General features: G+C 36.2%; 2 long non-coding RNA genes across 2 annotated transcripts; both read left to right on the top strand.

The window, feature by feature from the left end:
* Window positions 1–5,300: 5,300 nt before the first annotated feature.
* On the top strand, window positions 5,301–8,010 carry LOC125245388. The gene is made up of 3 exons (XR_007179517.1): window positions 5,301–5,780; window positions 5,911–6,572; window positions 6,667–8,010. It is a non-coding gene; the product is annotated as an uncharacterized LOC125245388 (long non-coding RNA).
* Window positions 8,011–9,628: 1,618 nt separating this feature from the next.
* Window positions 9,629–11,102, top strand: LOC125245412. Its single transcript, XR_007179522.1, has 2 exons — window positions 9,629–10,026; window positions 10,809–11,102. It is a non-coding gene; the product is annotated as an uncharacterized LOC125245412 (long non-coding RNA).
* Window positions 11,103–19,206: the final 8,104 nt, after the last annotated feature.

Below are 19,206 nucleotides of genomic sequence, written 5' to 3'. Positions count from 1 at the left end.
TTATATCCTTCAAATGGTAATTGTTTGAAGATCCTTCACACGACATCAACACCTTATTATTGGACCTATTCAAACTAGACAACGGACCGTTCGACCAGCAGTGTCTTCCATAATATCCAAGTTAAGTGTGCATTGATCATCGTTCTCGCTAAAATATTTTGTCATACCATCTGCAGTTTAGTTTAAAGAGGAATTATTGTGCTCCCAGCGCTCCTCGCTGTCATTAAAACAGCGTGTCACAGGAAAAGTGATCGAAAGTAGCACATCTACTATCTGAATTCATATCACTTTTGTTTAACTTCTGCGTAATGTAATTTCAGTGCTTATCGGCAATAGTGAAGTGTAATATTAATGTAAATGTTTATCAAATGAAAACGTGTTTCCACGCGAGTTTAAATAATTCTTTTATTTATTTAAACTGTTATTGTGGACATGAACTGTATTTATGATTATGACTCAGAATGAGGATTTAAAGTGGTTTTCCTTCATCTGCCGTCAGTCCCTCAGCTCACCATCAGTGTCGCCAAACTGCTCTGTCTCCAAAATATTCGTACGCACGGCTCAAAGTTTGCTTAAAGGTGCGCACATTCTCCCGTCAAGTTTATTTTTATAGATCACAACCTTTGCGTGGGAACTGGCTTTATAAATGAGACCCCTGGACATTACATACCATAGTCAGCTCTTGCACAACTGTAAATTTGGGATTAGAATAAATTTATAGGCAAATTACAGTGAATATGATTAAATAGTTCAAGTGAAAAGCACCAAATATCTGCTTGCGTCTCTCACAAACAACAACAAATTGTTGGCACACCAACTTCTTGTCTAAGAGGTCCAACTTGTCTTTGTGGACATGATAAACTGACACATGATTTTGTCTCTTTTGCAACATAATTGAACATAGCCAAGTTTTCAACCTTCTAAGGGCACTAAAGGTCATTTCTGCTTCAGAAGACGCAGATACCTTTAACTTTGACAAACCTGCTGCCTCCATACTAGATCTAAACTGGTAGTTATGTCTAAACATGTGTAACTAAACTGAAAGCAACTGGATGCTGATCTCAGGATACTCATCAGAATGTTTTTATTTTCTGCAACGTCAGTAGACCTTCCTGCTGAAAACGTTAATTGAGTTCTGTTGTTGTTTTTGGATTGTATGTGCTTGCTTCTTTTGAAATGCATCTTCATTTTCTTTGTCTTTCACAATAGACTAAACACAAGAAACAGTAGCTTTCATACCAGAGATATTACAATTTTTTTTTTTTTTTTTTGGAGAGAAGCATTCAAACATTCAAACTCTCCAATCACAGCTCCTAGTGGACTGCATTTCAGCTTTCAAGGAGAAAATATCCTCAACACTGGCTTCCTCTTCGAAGGGGCTATCAAGCTCCTCCATCCCGGAATGCATCTGTGTGAACAAAGGCACAGCAAATGCTATAAAGGCTGTGTGTCTTAGGGGCCATCTACACAACACCATTTTCAAGTAAAAACTTAAAATTTCATACATGAAAATCCCTCACCTTTGGGCGAAATTCGCCGTTTTGAAACCAAAATAGGTGACCTATGTGAATCGTGTAGATTCATAAAGAAATGGCATAACTGCAGCGCACAACAGTGTTTCGTGAACGAACCTGCTGCTTTGAACGAATTGTGAGAGTAAATGATTCACTGATTCATTCATAAATACAGCCAGTTGCTTCGTTACTTTGTGAGTGAGCCATTCATTCAGTAACGAAGCAACTGGCTGTATTTATGAATGAATCAGTGAATCATTTACTCTCACAATTCGTTCAAAGCCGCAGGTTCGTTCACGAAACACTGTTGTGCGCTGCAGTTATGCCGTTTCTTTGGAACCATTATTTTGTTGCAAAACAGAGCAAAAATACTGACAATACTGTGTTTAAAATGAACAATGCTTAATATTACCCTTTAAATTGTTTTTAATTTAATTTGTATGAAATCGATGTCACATTTGCAATCATATGGATATTTGGGATACATTGAATTCTTGGTCGTATAATATATGATCACCATTAAAAACAATAACTCGCATAAGGTATGTATTGTATCGAAGAGAGTTTTAATCTTAAAATCGATCTCTATGCACAGTCTGTTCATATTTGTTCTTCAGGCTAGTAAGTGTTAAATCCCCACTTTTACAAAACGTAATTTGGCGCGATCTGTAGACCGCATGCAACCTATCATAAGGACGCTGCTTGTGTGGATGCAGTCAGTTTTGATCGTGAAAGATGAAGTAATTTGATTGGATATCATGTATTTTACCTGCTAGAAATACATGCTCAGTTTTATTGTTATTTTAAGGCAGAGTAGAATTAAATGAACTGCAAAAATCAGCATTTTGTTCACGTACCCCTTCTGACACCTCACGTAACGCTAAGTTACCCAGTATGAAAACCACTGTTACAAGTGAATTACAGAGACACAAGTGAGGTAACTATGTAGCAAAATCACCTCAAGTTAACTAAATCCCATAGAAAGTCTATGGACTGGTGACAGCATTACGTTAACTAAAAACATGTCTAAATTACAGCTTGGACATATTAAATTAGACATCTGTTGATATTTTAAGCATGTGGGTTGACATGACAACTTACCAGCATAAAAAGAAATAAGTAGACTCCTTTTCCTCGCTCCACTGCCACTGAGAGACCGCCATCTTGTTTGCAATTTTCTGAAATCTCCAACCCGGTCACGTGATCGGCTGCTAACATTCTGATTGGAGGATCTCAAAAATTGCCCACAACTGATCTAAAGTATACAGATAGAAACTTGTTGCCCATTTTCAATTGGAAAGTGCCCAAGTAACATTGCTCGGCAACATTGCTTAAAAAGTTGCCCTGTGTATCATCAGCTTCAGACTTGATCTCGACTCGCTGAAACCTTAAAGGGCCAGTATCATAATGTGGTCACATGGAACAGGTTTTCAATGTATATATTGTAAATGTATTCCTCATAATGTATGAAATAGATCTTAATTAGACATTACATTTCAGGTATTTTCCCCCGGTTACATTTGCATACAAAAACTAGTTAACAATGTTACAGGGACAGACAAGCACACGTGTGTTTATTGAGCATATAAATCACAGAGTAACTTGAGTCTTGTCTGGATGTTACAAGGGACAGATGATCATGTTTGTTTATCTGGTGGAGATGGGCTGATGAAGGAATGCTGCCATTAGTATACTACAGAAATAGAAACTACAGAAACCTGTGTTGGACGCATATGTCGAGACTACCTTCCTTATGTCGAGACTATGCTTCCTTATCGCCCCCCGGGGAAACAATGAGAGTTACGGACTGGAAACAATGAGGGTTCTTCCAAGAAAACTAAACTCCTCATTAGGAAGAATAAACACCTCTGAACTTTGACTATTACAAAAATCTAAGTTCATTTTCTGTGAAACTACATAGCATTCAAGAAACATGTTTAACCCTTTCGCACGCAAGTTCTAAATTGCTGTCTGCCTCCCCAGCATAATTTTTTTTAAAGCATTCTAAAAATATTCAAATATTCCTCAAAATATGCAGTGAGCGTGTCACATGACGGTCAGCAGTCGACATGATGCTTCACAAACAGAGAAAGTAATTTAGCACATAAACCTCACAAAATTGATTGCAAACATTTATTGTTTATTTTATAACTGTAATAAACTTATCAATCTAGACTTTATGCAGCCATTTTATTTAAATTTTATTTGCCTTTCTTTGCATGGGAGCACACGCCAGCTGTCGCACACAAGGACGACTATTGATGAGTGTTTATTTAAAGTTTTGAATCTTCCAAAAATTATTTGTAGACGTGCATAGACTATAAAAGTGCATAAGCAAAACGTAATTCTAATTTATGTGCACCAGATTTATTGTACTGAGCATAATATTGTAACGGTGTACTTTTGTACTATTTTGGCGAATCTGATCGACTCATTGCTAGGAAAGTTATTTAATGTTTATTTTTTCATGTGCACAATGTGTGGTTTGTTTGTTTTTTATTTTCACCGCTAAAGTTTTCATTAGGTTGCTGCTGTTATTATAAGTAAAATGGAGCATTATACAAGTTATATATTTTACTTATTCACCATTAGCTGCTTAAATGCGTCCACATAAAGGAAAAGAGTGTGTATGAAGTCAAATAAACGCTGTGGCAGTTGCTTTGTCAGTCACAAGCATAATTATATTCAGTTGTATTACAAATACCAAAGAGAAAAATGCAAAATGCATGAAATGGTGACCATGTTCATTTAATGTCAACTATTTTAACCCTCTGGAGTCTGAAGCTGATTTGGGGCCCTGGAGAAGTTTTGACATGCCCTGACATTTGTGCTTTTTTCATTTGTTCATAAACACATTAATGACACAAGTGTCATTACACTGTATTCAGCACAAACTAGGCTACAATAATATGTGAGGAACATGTATGTACATGTTTGTGTTTTTGAAGGAATAACGTTTATGTGTGGTTATTGAAAAAACAAAAAACTTAAGTCACTGAAATAAGGCCAAAAAAATAATATTGTGTATGTGTAATAATATGTGTTCACAAGACTTCTGGGTATTGGAGGTTGTAGTCTAGAGTTTTTGCTTCAAAATTATGTAAAAATTATCCTGCTTACTCCTTCATATAAAACAATAGAGAGATTTAGTTTTTGTAAGACACTTTTTGTCAAGAAACACAGTATGTGTGGAGGCGTGAATCTTAATGAATAATGGGTGATTCACACCTGAGAAGACAAAATAATTGCATAATGACCTGTAATGACTTGCATAATAATGAGGCCTTTCAGTCAGGTAGGCTGTGAAAAACCCCTCTGTGATCATGTCTCAAGCTCATCATGGTGTATATCAAACATACAGAAAAAACAGCAATACTGTGAAATATTATTACAATTTAAAATAATGGTATTCTATTATATACTTTAAAATATAATGTATTTCTGTGATGCAAAGTGTCTGAACATTCATGTTACCTCTATGGCATTTCATATAGGCTTTTAGCTTAAAAGCATGCACATTTGGAGAAATATTGATGGATTCTCATATGTTTATGTCAATATGTTTTCTATACAGAGGAGTAATATTTATTCAATACTTATTGTCATCACTATGAGTGCTGGATACTGTGTTTTTAATTCATACTTGCAGCCGGAGGGCGCTCTGTACACCTTTAGTCCACAAATTAATCTAAAGAAGAACAGGTCATGTGACAATCCAGGAACTAACTGAACTAACAGAGGCTTCCAGAGATCGCTAACTATGGCTATGCAAAACACTTTTGAAGACAATAAATACACGATTGAGATGATGTATACATGTATTGACTCAGAATTTGCGTCTGAATAGCCAATAACCAATAAATTACTGAGAAGTTTTCTAATTATTTACATGAATTATTAGAACTGACATTCATTTGTTTTTTTGTTTTTTCAGTAATTTTGCAAAACATGGATCAACACACAACAGAGTGTTGCATGCAACACACATGTATCGTGTGAGACGCCTCTCTTTTCTCTTCCGAGAGCTGTAGAGGCAGACTTTGCAGTGGCGTCTGGTGCTGCTGCCTTGGCCAGTTGTCTGTGGCACTTCAGTGGGGAAATGCCTTGCTGTTAACCGCAGAGGAGTGTCCAAAGCAGGACGGCCCCCTTTGGGTGGACACCGGGTTGTGCCATACTCCTCCAGTAGCCCTCTCATCAGGCTTGTCCTGAACTCCAGGGAAGTGATGACCTGTCCCTGTGGCTGACATCATGGAGGACTATACTGTGGTGAGTATGAGAACATCTCTCTTATCATGCCATTTTACAACCAGCTGTGTTCTGTTCTGTCTGTGCTCAACTTGCCCTTTCATAATTTTTCCAGTGAAAACTGACATACCTCTCCTTTTGGCCTGCACAGTACCACAGGCCCCTGTGCCGTGAGAGAGGAGGTGCTGGAACAGCGATGGACTGCTGTACCAGTTGTCCTCATAGATGGTATTGCCCTTTCCAAGATACGGATCAAGCAAGGTTGTTACAACTGAACCAGAAATGCCTAACCCCTCAATGTGGCGGATGTCGGTAGTGGATCCGGTATAAATGACCATGTATTGCACATAGCCTGTCAGCACGTTGCACAAAACGAAAAACTTCACCCCAAATCTATTTCTTTTCGCAGGGATGAACTGACGGAAGGCCAGCCTGCCTTTCCATTTCATCAGTGATTCATCCACACAAAGTTCTTGTTATGGGACAAAAACACGACAAAAAGTGGATGTAACAGCAGTAAATATGCTCTTTATTTTGCGCAGTGGATTATAGTGACTAGCTGTCGCACTGTTGGTGAAGTGCAGGCAACGGAGGAGGAGGAAGCGGTCCTGCGAAAACAGTGACCCATAAAAATGGTGTCTGCAGCAACGGGGCGGTACTCCAGTAATCCAGAAGAGATGGTTTTCTGATAACTCCCATCAGAAGAACTGCCACCAGAAAAGAGTACATTTCTTTGATAGTAGTTGCCACCCACCTTGCCCTCTTTCCCTGCACTCCTGGTGCCGTCTTATGCTGGAGTTCTGCAGCATACCGGTTTGTTTCCTCCACAACTTCTCCAACAAGATTTTATAAATTGATATGTATTATATTATTTGTATGTAAATATATTTGTCTCCCTGGGTAACAGTTTTGGCAGAGAGATCAACATCGTCACCCTTTTCAAGGGCCAGGAGGATGTGTGGGGTAGTTCATGGCGCAGGTGCAGCCATGTTTGTTTATATTGCCATGTAGTGCGGGTGTTGCGCTCCAAGCGGAATAACTTTTGTAATGGTGGCAGTATCAACAAGATCATAAGCAGGAAGGTAAGTTTTCACATGCTTACAGTAAAATGCAGTGTGGGTGTCACATAAGGTCAGAGGAACTATGCCTATAATAAATTAGTCATCACGGCTGCATAAAATCATGTCAAAAATCGTTGATTGCAACAAATACAGATGAATGAATGCATCATTATGTGGTTGAAAACACTGCATATTTGTGATATAAACAGCGCTGCGTGCGTCTGTCTCTGGGAAACAAGCACATTTGAATTTGGCAGTTGATCATGCGCTGAATGTTCTAATCACACCGGTGTGATCGTACGTGTCAAAAGATCTTAGATTTTTTTTACAATTTTTTTTTTTTTTTTAAGCTGCAGATTCAGTATATGTAGACCTCAATCTGTTTAAATATCACAAAATAGCCATGTCAGTCACCTTGTGTTTCACTGAAAACAGGCAAAACTGAATGGAGACCAGTTACATTTCTCAAATTTAATACAGATTCAGGAATATGAATGATTACCTGATTAAAGAGTAATGAGGGAGCAGGAGATAAGGCACAGGATAGCATCAAGTCCCAGTTTAGATGATAATCCTATCGACTACAACTCAATGTATAATCAATGTCACATTTATGTCACAAGTGGGTGCTTCTTTTCTTTTTTATACTCCATCCTCATCTATTAAAGGAAAGAAGGTGCTCTGCAAGCATTAATAGATGCAATACATGGGCTAAAAGTAAAGTATTATATTCTTGCTCATGTTAATGTCACTTGCACTTCAAGAAATGTTGTTGGAACTTTAATCATAAAACTCCTAACAAATATTACTAAAGCAAGATGCATGCTCTTTCAAATGCAAGTAACAAGCACAAAAATAAACAAACAAACAAAAGAACATAGAAATAATAAGGAAAGATGCACCATTGTTTGAAACCCAGAGAAGTCACGTTCTTGGTATGTCACTAACTCTGTTAGCTGGAATTGATTGATGATGATTTGGCATGCATGATCTTGGATTGTTTGGTTCTTCAACACTCATCCAGGGGCCTGTACCGTGATGGTAGTTGAACAAACTCAGGGTCAGTTTTGAGTTGACAAACCAAACCACTCCAATCTGGCTTTGTTAGTACCATGATGCTGATCATCAACTTTCTCTGTCAACTCAGGCTTTGATCCCGAGTTTGTGGAGCATGTCACATGAATGCATGACATCAGTGGCAAACAGCCAATCACATGCCTTGCAACAGAGATAAACTGTGATTCATTTCTTGTGAGAGTCAGCGAGATTCAAAACTCTTTTGCTGAAAATTAAGAATTTAAACGCATTTACACTAATGGAAAATTCTTGTCTGTGAAAGAGAACAATTAAAAGAAATTATCTTTCTCTATCAGTGCAAGTGAAAGTTGTGATTTAGTTTATATAGTTATAACATATAGCGATAGAGACACAAACATACAAGGTCACATGTAGTCATATTTAAAGAGTATATTTACTTATTTATATATATATATATATATATATATATATATATATATATATATATATATATATATAAATATTCATTGAAATTAAATGCTTAACAACTGTTAAACTAAACTTGCATGTGTGTAATGGATTAATAAAAATATAGATAATTATACAAATCATAAAATAATTCTAAGTAATTATCATTAAAACCAGACAATTTCATTGTTAATTTTTTATTTTTACTATATAGTGACCTTTAATTTGGAAGAAGAGAAGCTGGGGGAGTGACTTTATTGTGTTGGGTGTGTCAGTCTCACATCCGATTGAACCAATTTCGGACTGAGATCTCTTATTCAGAACATAACCTGCCCTGGAGCAGGTTAGCTGTGGAGCATAAGTTACTATGGTGATGAACACTGCTAAAAGCCAAGTCACTTTAATAGTACCTAAAACCCAGGATTGGCGCAAACTAATCTGAAACTTACCTGGCTAGCCAGCTAATCTAGCTTCATGGTACAGCCCCCTGGACTTGCTGTCATAGCAATTTAAGCTCAAACCTGCTTTGGAGCAGGCTTATTTCATGTAAACAAGATTAAATAGCATATTTTTAAGCTGAGGTGATGCTCCAAGTTTGTCCCAGCAACTGCTTCTTTCCGCATAACCTGATTTTGCTGAGTTCATCATGTCCCTGTGTCAACATTTTTGTTGATCCTAGAACAACATTCAAATCAACCAATCAGATTTGAGGGACAAGTTTACAGATTATGTCAAGTTTAGGCTTAAAATCATGAATTGGTGCTTCTACATCAGTGTTAGTCATCTATCATTTCCCTCTGATTTTGGGGATAACTTATGGGTAGGGTTAGGTTTAGGAGTAGGAATAGGGTTAAGACTAAATTTTCAGACTAGAATGTTGTTCCAGGATCAACAAAATATGTTGACCCAGGAACGCATCTAACTCAGCAATATCAGGACGTGCGCTACTTTCCCACAAGAGTACCCTTTTGTAAACCAGGGACAATAATAATGATTTAAAAATAAATTTGCAAATAATATTATAACGTTGTGTAGTATATCACAAGGCCGTAACCATGTCTTGAACTTTGGGGGGGACCAAACCCCAAAAGTGCAATGGAGTGATGGATGGATCAACCTATCTATACTCACACACGAGCAACAAAAGGACTTTACATTTTTAGGTCAACGTGCACAGCACATACAGTATTTTGATGGTGTATAATCATACTTTCAGCTAAAAACTGTGTACTATATACAGTATTGTTCTGAATATAAGACGAACCTAATTATAAGATCCCCCACAGTGGTTTGACACATGCTCTAGACCTTGAACAAGACAAACCCGTTTTATATATATATATATATATATATATATGCCAGTGTGTACGCACCTCATACACGCCAAGCATACCTTGCGTCTATTCGTAGTTTTAGATGGTGCAACAGGTGTAAATATTCATCAGAAAACTGGACGTAACTAACCCTGTAAAGCCCACTGTTGCAGAATTACAACATCACTTTCAACAATTTTTAAAAAAGGCCTGCAAGACCACATTTGCCCTGCCTTTCTCAAGACCACATTTACATAGTTAATGGGTTCTATTGTTTGTCCTCACAATGCTATTGGATAGAAGAAGTGTTTATAGGTCCGGTCATCTGACCATGAACTTACTCTACCTGCAGACTTCGCGTCAAGCTCATCTCCTTTTTTTGCATGACTGGATGTCGTCAAGATTCAAGTAAGTAAAATTCCTTACATATTTTTTTGTGTTTATTACAATGTCTAGAACACATACATATTTAGTTATTTTGGAAAACATTAATCAAATTTGATTTAGAGATTGTTAAGTCCATGTTGTAATTCTACAACGTTGGGCCAGAGTGGTAGTCAAAATAGCCTGTGCTCCTACACATTACATAAGGATACTGCACTTCTCACATGGTCATGGATTGAAATTTAAACTGTTAGATGATTCATTGTAACTAAGTTAGTACTTAGTTTAGCTTATACCATAATTAAACACAGGAATAAATTGTTTGTGGAATTTGAAACTCCATCATCTAGAGCAGTATCTGAAACTCCCTGTATCTTTGTAGTTTATTGTTTGTTTTTTAACTTCTAAATGATCCTGAGATTTTTATTAGTGTTGCCCAAGTAGCAGTTTATAGCATTGGGAGATAGAAAAACAGGCTCTGAATGTTCTGGAATTTTTTGGGGGGGATGCCTGTTGCATTGTTCAGGGACAGGTGTGAATGGTCTTGAACATGAACCTGTAAGTGCTCTGGGGGGATGCATGTGTTCCTTTTAGTATGATATGTAGAGAGCATAATAGGCCAGCCAGACAGTATTGTTTGAATGTAGTAGAGGAATTTTGATTAGCATTTGCATTGAAAATATAATACTTTAATGGATAATACTTAGATCTCTACCCTCGACTATACCCTGTCTATTCTTTCAGTTTATCTACAATATATGACCCATATGTATTATTCACTTATTTTTTTACTTTTTCCATTTCAGAATGCCAAGATGTCATCGGACCACCCCCCACTGGTTGTACGCAAAGACATGATTGCACATTTCCCAGTAAAGACGAAGAGAGGACGCTGCAGACACTGCAATAATGGATACACAAATACACTGTGTAGCAAGTGCAATGTTCGCCTGTGCTTCTCAGATGAACAGAACTGTCTTAGGGACTATCACTGCAAAACACAGACTTCATTCAAACCACATTGAAAGTGATAGAAGAAAAAGTTTTATAATTACAAATTTTTTCAATATTTTTATTAATAAATGCTTATTCATTAAAAATATGATTGTTGTGTGATTATTACTCATGACATATACTGTTATGGGGCTAAGTAAGCAATCAACCCTGCAAATGACTGCTTAAATGCTCTGTATATCTGTTCAGACAAAGTGAGTACAAATACAGAAATTCTGCTCCTAACTAGGCCCAGCGTTGCAATATTACAACATTTCCCTAAAAACTTACTAAAATGTAAAAAAATTTGAAAAATATTTGATTTCTACATCAGAGGCCTCATAAAACAATATCTGAGAGGTCAAAAAGATTTTTGCTCTTTTTTTCTATATTGGGGTTTTACAGGGCTAAGTCCAGCGTAGAGCTTACACGCAACTTTTTTATGTCCAGCTGTTTTCCTTTCTTGCATGCTTTTCTTAACATGCTTCACAGCCTCCAACATCCCTGAAACTGTTTGCTGTTTGAGCTGAAGCTTGTGTTTAAACACTCCAACTCTCCAATTATGTCCTCTGCCATTACAAGACCAAGTACTGTGTTTCCCTTAAGGAAATTTTCATGAAATCCATTGGCCTTAATTGATGTATCAGCTGTTCTACAAGACACCATTTCCTCCAAGGCAGTCAACACAGATTCGTACTGTTTGAGAAATGCATGAATAGCAGATGTCCGAACAGTCCACCTGGTGGGGCAAAGAGGCTTCATTGAAATAAAGGAATGCTGTAATTTTGCTATGCCCTTAAAGATGGCCTTGAATTTCACAGATTGGTTGAAGAGCCTAATTCGTGGACTACGCCTAGTGTGTCTCTAATCACTGGAGTGGCAACACAGGCAACCTGTGTAATCAAATTAACACAGTGTGTGGCACAGTGACAGTACAGTGACAGTGGCTGCTCCTTTTTTAAAAGGGCTTGCACACCTTGCATTTGACCAGCCATGTTGGATCGTCCATCATATGTTTTTCCTCCGAGTTGAGACAGAGGAAGGTTTAGCCGCATCATGACATCACATGCCATATTTGCTAAAGCCTGTCCTGTTGTTGTTGACATCTCATAAAGTCCAATAAACTCCTCTCTTGGCTGAAGATTAGAATCCACATATCGAAGACAGATGGATTCTTGCTCAACTCCTGTAGTATCCTGGGTCACATCAATAATCAATGAAAACTTGAGAATTTATTTCAGAGACTATTTCTCTGACAATGGAATTGTCCATGCACATCAATATCTTATTTTGAATTTTTGGACTTGTAAAGTCCACGAGCCCTTTGAACCATTTGATAGCTCTGCATCATCTTCCGCTTTGTATTGCAGGAACTGACTGAAATTTCCACTTTGACGGTCAACACCTCTAAATGGCAGCCCTTGTCGCATCAAGTACTTTGCACCTTTGAATACTTTCAGTACATTTTGTCTGACACTTTCTTTTTGTTTTTCACACTCACATGAAAGTTGCATATAACATGAAGTGTCTCCTAAGTCCTAGCCATCAAAGCTACTTTGGGACACTGTCTGTCTTTATGAGCATCACATTTTTCAACTGCCTTCTTCCAGTTTCGAACGCCATTTGAAATAAAAGCAGGATCCATTTTTGAAGCAAGTTTTGACTTGGAATTTGCAAAATACTTTTCACAGTAAAAACAAAGAACACCCTTTAATGAAGGACTGTAATGAAGCCAAGAATAATCTTGAAACCATTTCTCCTGAAAGTGAAGGGTCTTGTTTGAAAGAGTCTGAGTAGGCATATGGATTGCGCATCTGCAGCAAGGACTGGCAGAAGCAGGTAGTCTTGATTGAATTCACAGATAACGACTGGAATTTGCATGTTTTTTCAAGCAATTGTAAACCTGTGTGGAGGGGAGGAGCGGGACTGAGATAAAGTGTTTTTATTTTTGGGTGAATATCCCTTTAAGAATACAAGTAAATAGTTATTTCACTGAATTAAATGGAGAATGCTTTCTACAGCAAGTACTGTTTGCAAGAACTTTATTGAAGTTGTAATTTCTTTTTTCAGTTACAATGTTAAATGTGGGTAAAAATAAATCTGTCTTATGTCTTGTTGACACTTTTGCAATGCACCAACAGTACATCAACGTGAACAAAAAATAGAAAAACTAAGTAGAAGTCAGTAAAAACAGTCTTCATTTTGTTAATTGTCCTATAGTGAACAAAACAAAGCAAGGATGCTTCCACATATAAACAAAAGCAACAAAGAAACGTACTGTAAGAACACTTTTGTATTTGTAATTTATTTTCTACTTGCAACATGTTTTTGCAGTGTTGAGCAATGTAGCCAATCACATTGATTTCTTGAATGCAATGGCCAATTAGAGGTGTTTAAGTTAGCACTGAAAAAAAAATCTGGCGTTTTGAGCGGTGAGTGGATTGAGTTTTGCACGCTCGCAAATCCTCTCATAATAACAAACAAAGTCATTATTTAATTAAGAGATTCATTATGCAGACAGCTTCATTTATTATAACAGAACTTTGTGAGATTGCAATGAATGACAGATTTTTAGTGATTACAGAGGGAGCGTGCCAAATCCCTTATACAGTATGTTTGCTTTTCTGTTCAAATTAACAGTGGCTTGTGAACGTAGACGCTTTAATAACAAATGATCAATCAGGAGCATTTATGCTGGGCTGTGTAGATTGTAATAGTTTCTTTACGAGTCGTTGCACAAGGAAATGAATGTGTTTTTAAAGAGGAAGCAAATCTCCCTTAGTTTTATCTTGGAGTTAGTTCACCTGTGTGTGAGAGAGATAAAGTGAGGTAGAAGTCATAGCTCACTTTTTTGTTTGCATAATATTTATATGTTGGTTAACTTTTTCTAATGCTTCATTCATGAAACTGATGCAAAATCTTGTTCCATTTTAAATTTAGTTGTAGGACCATAAAGACATTTTCAAAATAAGTGCATTTCTTACCTCAAATTTTGCCTTTGATTTTTTTTTATTATTTTTTTTTTTATCATTTTCTCTTTCCTCCGATGCTGTGAATAGGTGGAGCCCAAATGCTACAGACTCAGACATTGATGCAGCAATGGATGAACACCTGAAGCACGCTCCAGGAAGAGCTGGGGTTGGTGGATATAAAAAATGAGCCATAAACAACTTTCATTAGTTTAATCAGTGCACTTTCTCGTTAAATTGCTCCCAAACGTACGATTGTTGTCTATCATAATAGTAAAAGTACCCCTTGGTTCTAAAGTACCTACAGTATTAATAATTGTTATTTTCCTGGTTGTTACTCCTTTATTCCCAAGACTTTACATGTAGTACTGCCACAGCTCTGACTTCCATGCATCAGTGGAAGAACACATGAATCACTCCTGAAAGAGCTGGTGGTCCTGGACCAAGAAAATGATAGTAAACATTTTGGGGTGAAAAAATTGAAAGACTTTAAAAATAGTTACATATGTGTTAACTATGATCCTGTACTTTTGTTATTTCCTTGATTGATTAACATTAATGTAAAACTGTTAAAGGGTTAGTTAACCCAAAAATGAAAATTATGTCATTTATTTCTCACCCTTATGCCGTTCTACACTCGTAAGACCTTTGTTAATCTTCAGAACACAAATTAAGAGGCCTCACTGAGCCATCAGATTTCAACAAAAATATCTTAATTTGTGTTCCGAAGATGAACAAAGGTCTTACAGGTGTGGAACAACATGAGGGTGAGTAATAAATGACATTATTTTCATTTTTGGGTGAACTAACCCTTTAATGTTTGGTGCAGTTTTCACAAGCAATTGGTAAATTTTCAAAACTCTGCCATTGCCACAGACTCAGAATTAACCACATTCTACTATTTTTATTTTCTTGTTTGAATAGAAGCTGTTTAACAAATGGAAGACAATTAAATTATGCAGCAACACATATCAACATGCAGAAGATGACACATTTAGAGGTCCAGGGATGTGCAGAAACGACATGAAATATTCACAGCAGATAATGTAAAAGATGTCCGTTCAGCTTTAATTTTGGAACTGTTTTTCAACCATGACAGGACGTGTCAGAGGGAATTATTTTCAACTGTCATTAAACATCCAAATGATTGCTGGGGTGGGGTGCCAAACTGTGCTGTGGCAAGAAAAAGGTTGCTAAACACTGGTCTAAGGTACTGTCATGTGTCTTGTTCTTGCCAAGTCAAGTTCTTGTAAAGTCTCGTTTTCCCTCAGGGGTTAGTTTTTGTTTGTTTTGTTTCATTTCTACTAATAATAAAAGCCTGTTATTCTGCAATTGAGTCCTTGCTATTATCATTAACAAATTCCTGACAATAAGTATTATTTTAATATACTACAATACACAAATTGACTTGAAGAAGACAATGTTTTGAGTAAAAACTAAGCAAAGCAGACAAATAAGTAAAGCATGTTTTGTTATTATTAATTTTATATATATTTTTCAAATATATAAGTCTGGATATAATCAGTTACAGTTTTTTTTATTCGCTTTGGTACAGTTTTCACAAGTAAGGTGTACATTTTCAAAACTCCAAACTGATCACACTTGTAACACAGCTAGTCATTCTTTCAAAACCTGATCTCATGCTTTCGTTCTAGTTGTACATGTTTTCATTCTACATAATCGCTGTTTCAAAACTCAAGATCATTGTGATAAGCACAGATAACATTTGGTTTAATCACAGTAACACAACAGTATACTTTCAATTTAGTACTTTTAACAATCAGTTCATTTAATAGCAAACAATGCAAGATACATGTTGCACATCACCTTTGTTGCTGAATTAAGTACAGTTACACAGGCTACAGGCTAACTTATGTAATTGAATCCATAATCTTTGTAACAGTATATATTCAGTGTGTTATCAAAAGGTATGATAAAGTTATGAAATGGCCATGAGGTTTTGTGCTAGAACAGAGTTTGCTGCCAATACAGTAAATGTTCTCACTGTATCATATAACAATCTATCCTGTACTTGACCTTTATAAGGGTGAGTTATAATAATGTGTGAGAACTGGTAATCTTTACAGTATCACATGCCATACACACTGTCATGTAAAATGCTGTATTTGATATCATCAGTCTCTCTTCTTCCGATGTATCTCTGATAATTCTGTTATACAATCATTGACTGTTTCCCTGTTTTCCCTTGTACTCTATCCTGCTCTATGATCACAAATAGCAAATCTCTCTGTCTCTCACACACACGTCTGGTTCACTATCCTTATAGGGGCTCTCCATAGACTTGTTATTTATACTGTACAAACTGTATATTTTATCTCCCTACACTAAACCTACCCATCACAGAAAACTTTCAGCATTTTTACATTTTCAAGAAAACAAAAAAAAAAAACACTATGTTTATTAATCCATTTCCCCAATGTGGACTGCTGACTGGTAGCTGATGTCAGGTTTTACTATCCTTGTGGTAACCATTTGGTCTATAGAAATCTATAGATGTACCAAATGATTAATTGATTAACCATTAAGATCATTTGGATTACAGTTTTTTTTTTTTTTATTTGCTTTGGTACCATTTTCAAAACTCAAAAAAAAAAAAAAAAAACTGATTGTAACACAGCTAGTCATTCTTTCAAAACCTGATCTCATGTTTTCATTCTAGTTGTACTTGTTTTCATTCTACATAATTGCTGTTTCAAACACAAGATCATTGAAATATGTAATGAGAACATTTGGTTTATTTCAGGTTAGTACTTTTAGTTAATTCAATAACAAACAATGCAAGATATGTGTATTAAATACCCTTGTTGCTGAATTAATTACAGTTACACATGCTACAGATGCCACATTAGAAAATAAAGTTACATTACCTAAATTACAAAATTGGCATAAAATCCATAATGCTTGTAATAGTATATTTTCAGTGTGTTATCAAAAGGTGTGATGAAGTTATGAAATGGCCATGAGGTTTTGTGCTAGAACAGAGTGTGATGACAATATAGTAAATATTCTAACTGTACCATATGACTGAGTCTACACTGTACTCGACCTTTAAAAGTGTGAGCTACAGTAATTTGGCAGTCTCTACCATGGTAATCTGTTTGTATACATGCCATCTGCCATCTGTCTCTTTTCTTCTGATGTATCTCTGATCAATCTGTTATACAGTCACATTGACTTTCCCTGTTTTCCCTTGTACTTTATCCTGCTCTGTTCTTGCAAATCTTTCTGTCTCACACACACACACACTTTGAACATCATGTTTATCATCTAAGGTATATCACTTAGAATATTACATTTGGTTCAAGTTCTGCAATAGTCATTTGAACAGAAAGGCATGAACTGAACTGCGGTTTAAGATGTTAAATCAAGGATTTTATTTCTGTGCCTGGCATTCTTGCACATATCTATCTTAGAAAACACCCAGGCCACCATGGCAACATTCTAGCAACCACCCAGAACACCATAGCAACCCCCATAATACCCTAGCAACACCCTGGTTACATTTTTTGTCATCATCTAAGACAAATAGCTTTATATATCTAAAATATATATAGCTAAAATATATATATTTGGTTATCCATATCAGAAAATGCAATCAGTTTCTATAAAACCTATGCTTATAGAATCACTATCTATAGATGTACCAAATGATTAATTGATTAACCATTAAGTTCAGGACTAAATAACAAATGAAGTGCAAATTTTGATAGTAAAAGCTTTATGAAAGGCAGTTACTGTGAATTAAACATTCATATAGATGAAACACTTAGTTTGTGTTGTGAAAAGGATACTTTGTGCTTTTGTGTTTGTACTAACACAAATGAAACTGTTTGAAAAATTCACTTTTGAAGATCTGTTGTGATATTACTAAGAGTACTGAATATTTACCAATTGCTTGTGAAAACTGCACCAAAGCAATTAACAAAACAAAACTGTAAAACATTGTCAAGCCTTTGGGAACTCTATAACCACTCTAAGGCCCCATCCACACGGAGACGCGTTTTTGCTAATACGCACAAATTTTGTATCGGCCTATTTCGGAAGGTGAAACCGCTATTTTTTGAAACCGGGTCCCAGAGTGGATAAATCTGAAAACGCCGTCTTTGCGTTTTCGTGTGGACAGCCTATCCGTAGATTTTTTGAAAAGGATGATGATGTCATTACCCCACGTGTTGACCCTAGTCAGACGCGGCTAACACCACAAAACAGCAACAACAACACCAACAATAGCAGACTCTAGATGCTTGTGTTCGTGCTGCAGAGGCTACTGAGCCAAAATAAAGTGGTATTTCTAAGCTTTACTATAGTTTGTATACAGCGCCTAAGGTTTATATGCATGCTCCAAGTCTTATTCGCTTTAAGTGCTTTTAGTGTATCTCTGTGGCAGAATTACAGCGCCACATACTGGTCTGGCATGCATACTACATCGTTTTGAGTCATTTCAGTGGTTTCGTGTGGACGCAGATATTTCTTGAGATTGAATAGGGTAAGCTCTGGCTTTGTGTGGACATAGCCTTAATTAGCTTTAGATGAAAAGAAACCTTTCTGAAAGTGATTCCAATGATATTTTTCCTTGGTTGCTATCATTATAGCTCTGGTGTAAAAGTCAATATTTTCTTAAAATTAGAGCAACTTTTAAAACTTTAATGCTATAGGTATCGTCCTTTATGTGATCGGACCTACGAACTATTTTACTTGGCGGAAAATGTATTCCAATTTATACCAATATATACTTCTGTTGACGGATTCAACGTGTTGCTGGATAACAGGTTAAAGCACCATATTTTTGAGAAACATCTAGAATTACAATGCAATAGTGAGTTTGTAACATGAATGAATGTAAAATCTGTGAATGAAAATAAGAACAGCATGATCATGGTTTATTGCTTTTATAAAAACAGCAGGCACATGGAGTGGCTGTGTAGTGTCTTTTGTATTATTCATTAGAATTCGTTATTCATAATTATTCATCATTATCTGTGCCTTTTCAAATAATATTTATAAAAATATTTTTCTAATATTACCTAATATGTAGGTGCTAGACTATTTTTATTTTTGTTTGTTTATTTTCTGAAAATACAAGTAATGGTGTGGTTACAAATTGAATAGCAAATATGGAAACCCACTTGATAAACATTTAAACATTTTCACAAACTTGTAATGGGCAACATTTGCTTGTTGAAACTCTTCAAAATTAAACTTTATTTTTTATATTTTTTCA

The sequence above is a fragment of the Megalobrama amblycephala genome, linkage group LG1 (assembly GCF_018812025.1).
Source record: "Megalobrama amblycephala isolate DHTTF-2021 linkage group LG1, ASM1881202v1, whole genome shotgun sequence".
NCBI classification, from domain to species: Eukaryota; Metazoa; Chordata; class Actinopteri; order Cypriniformes; family Xenocyprididae; genus Megalobrama; species Megalobrama amblycephala.
This window is presented reverse-complemented; position numbering and strand designations above follow the sequence as displayed.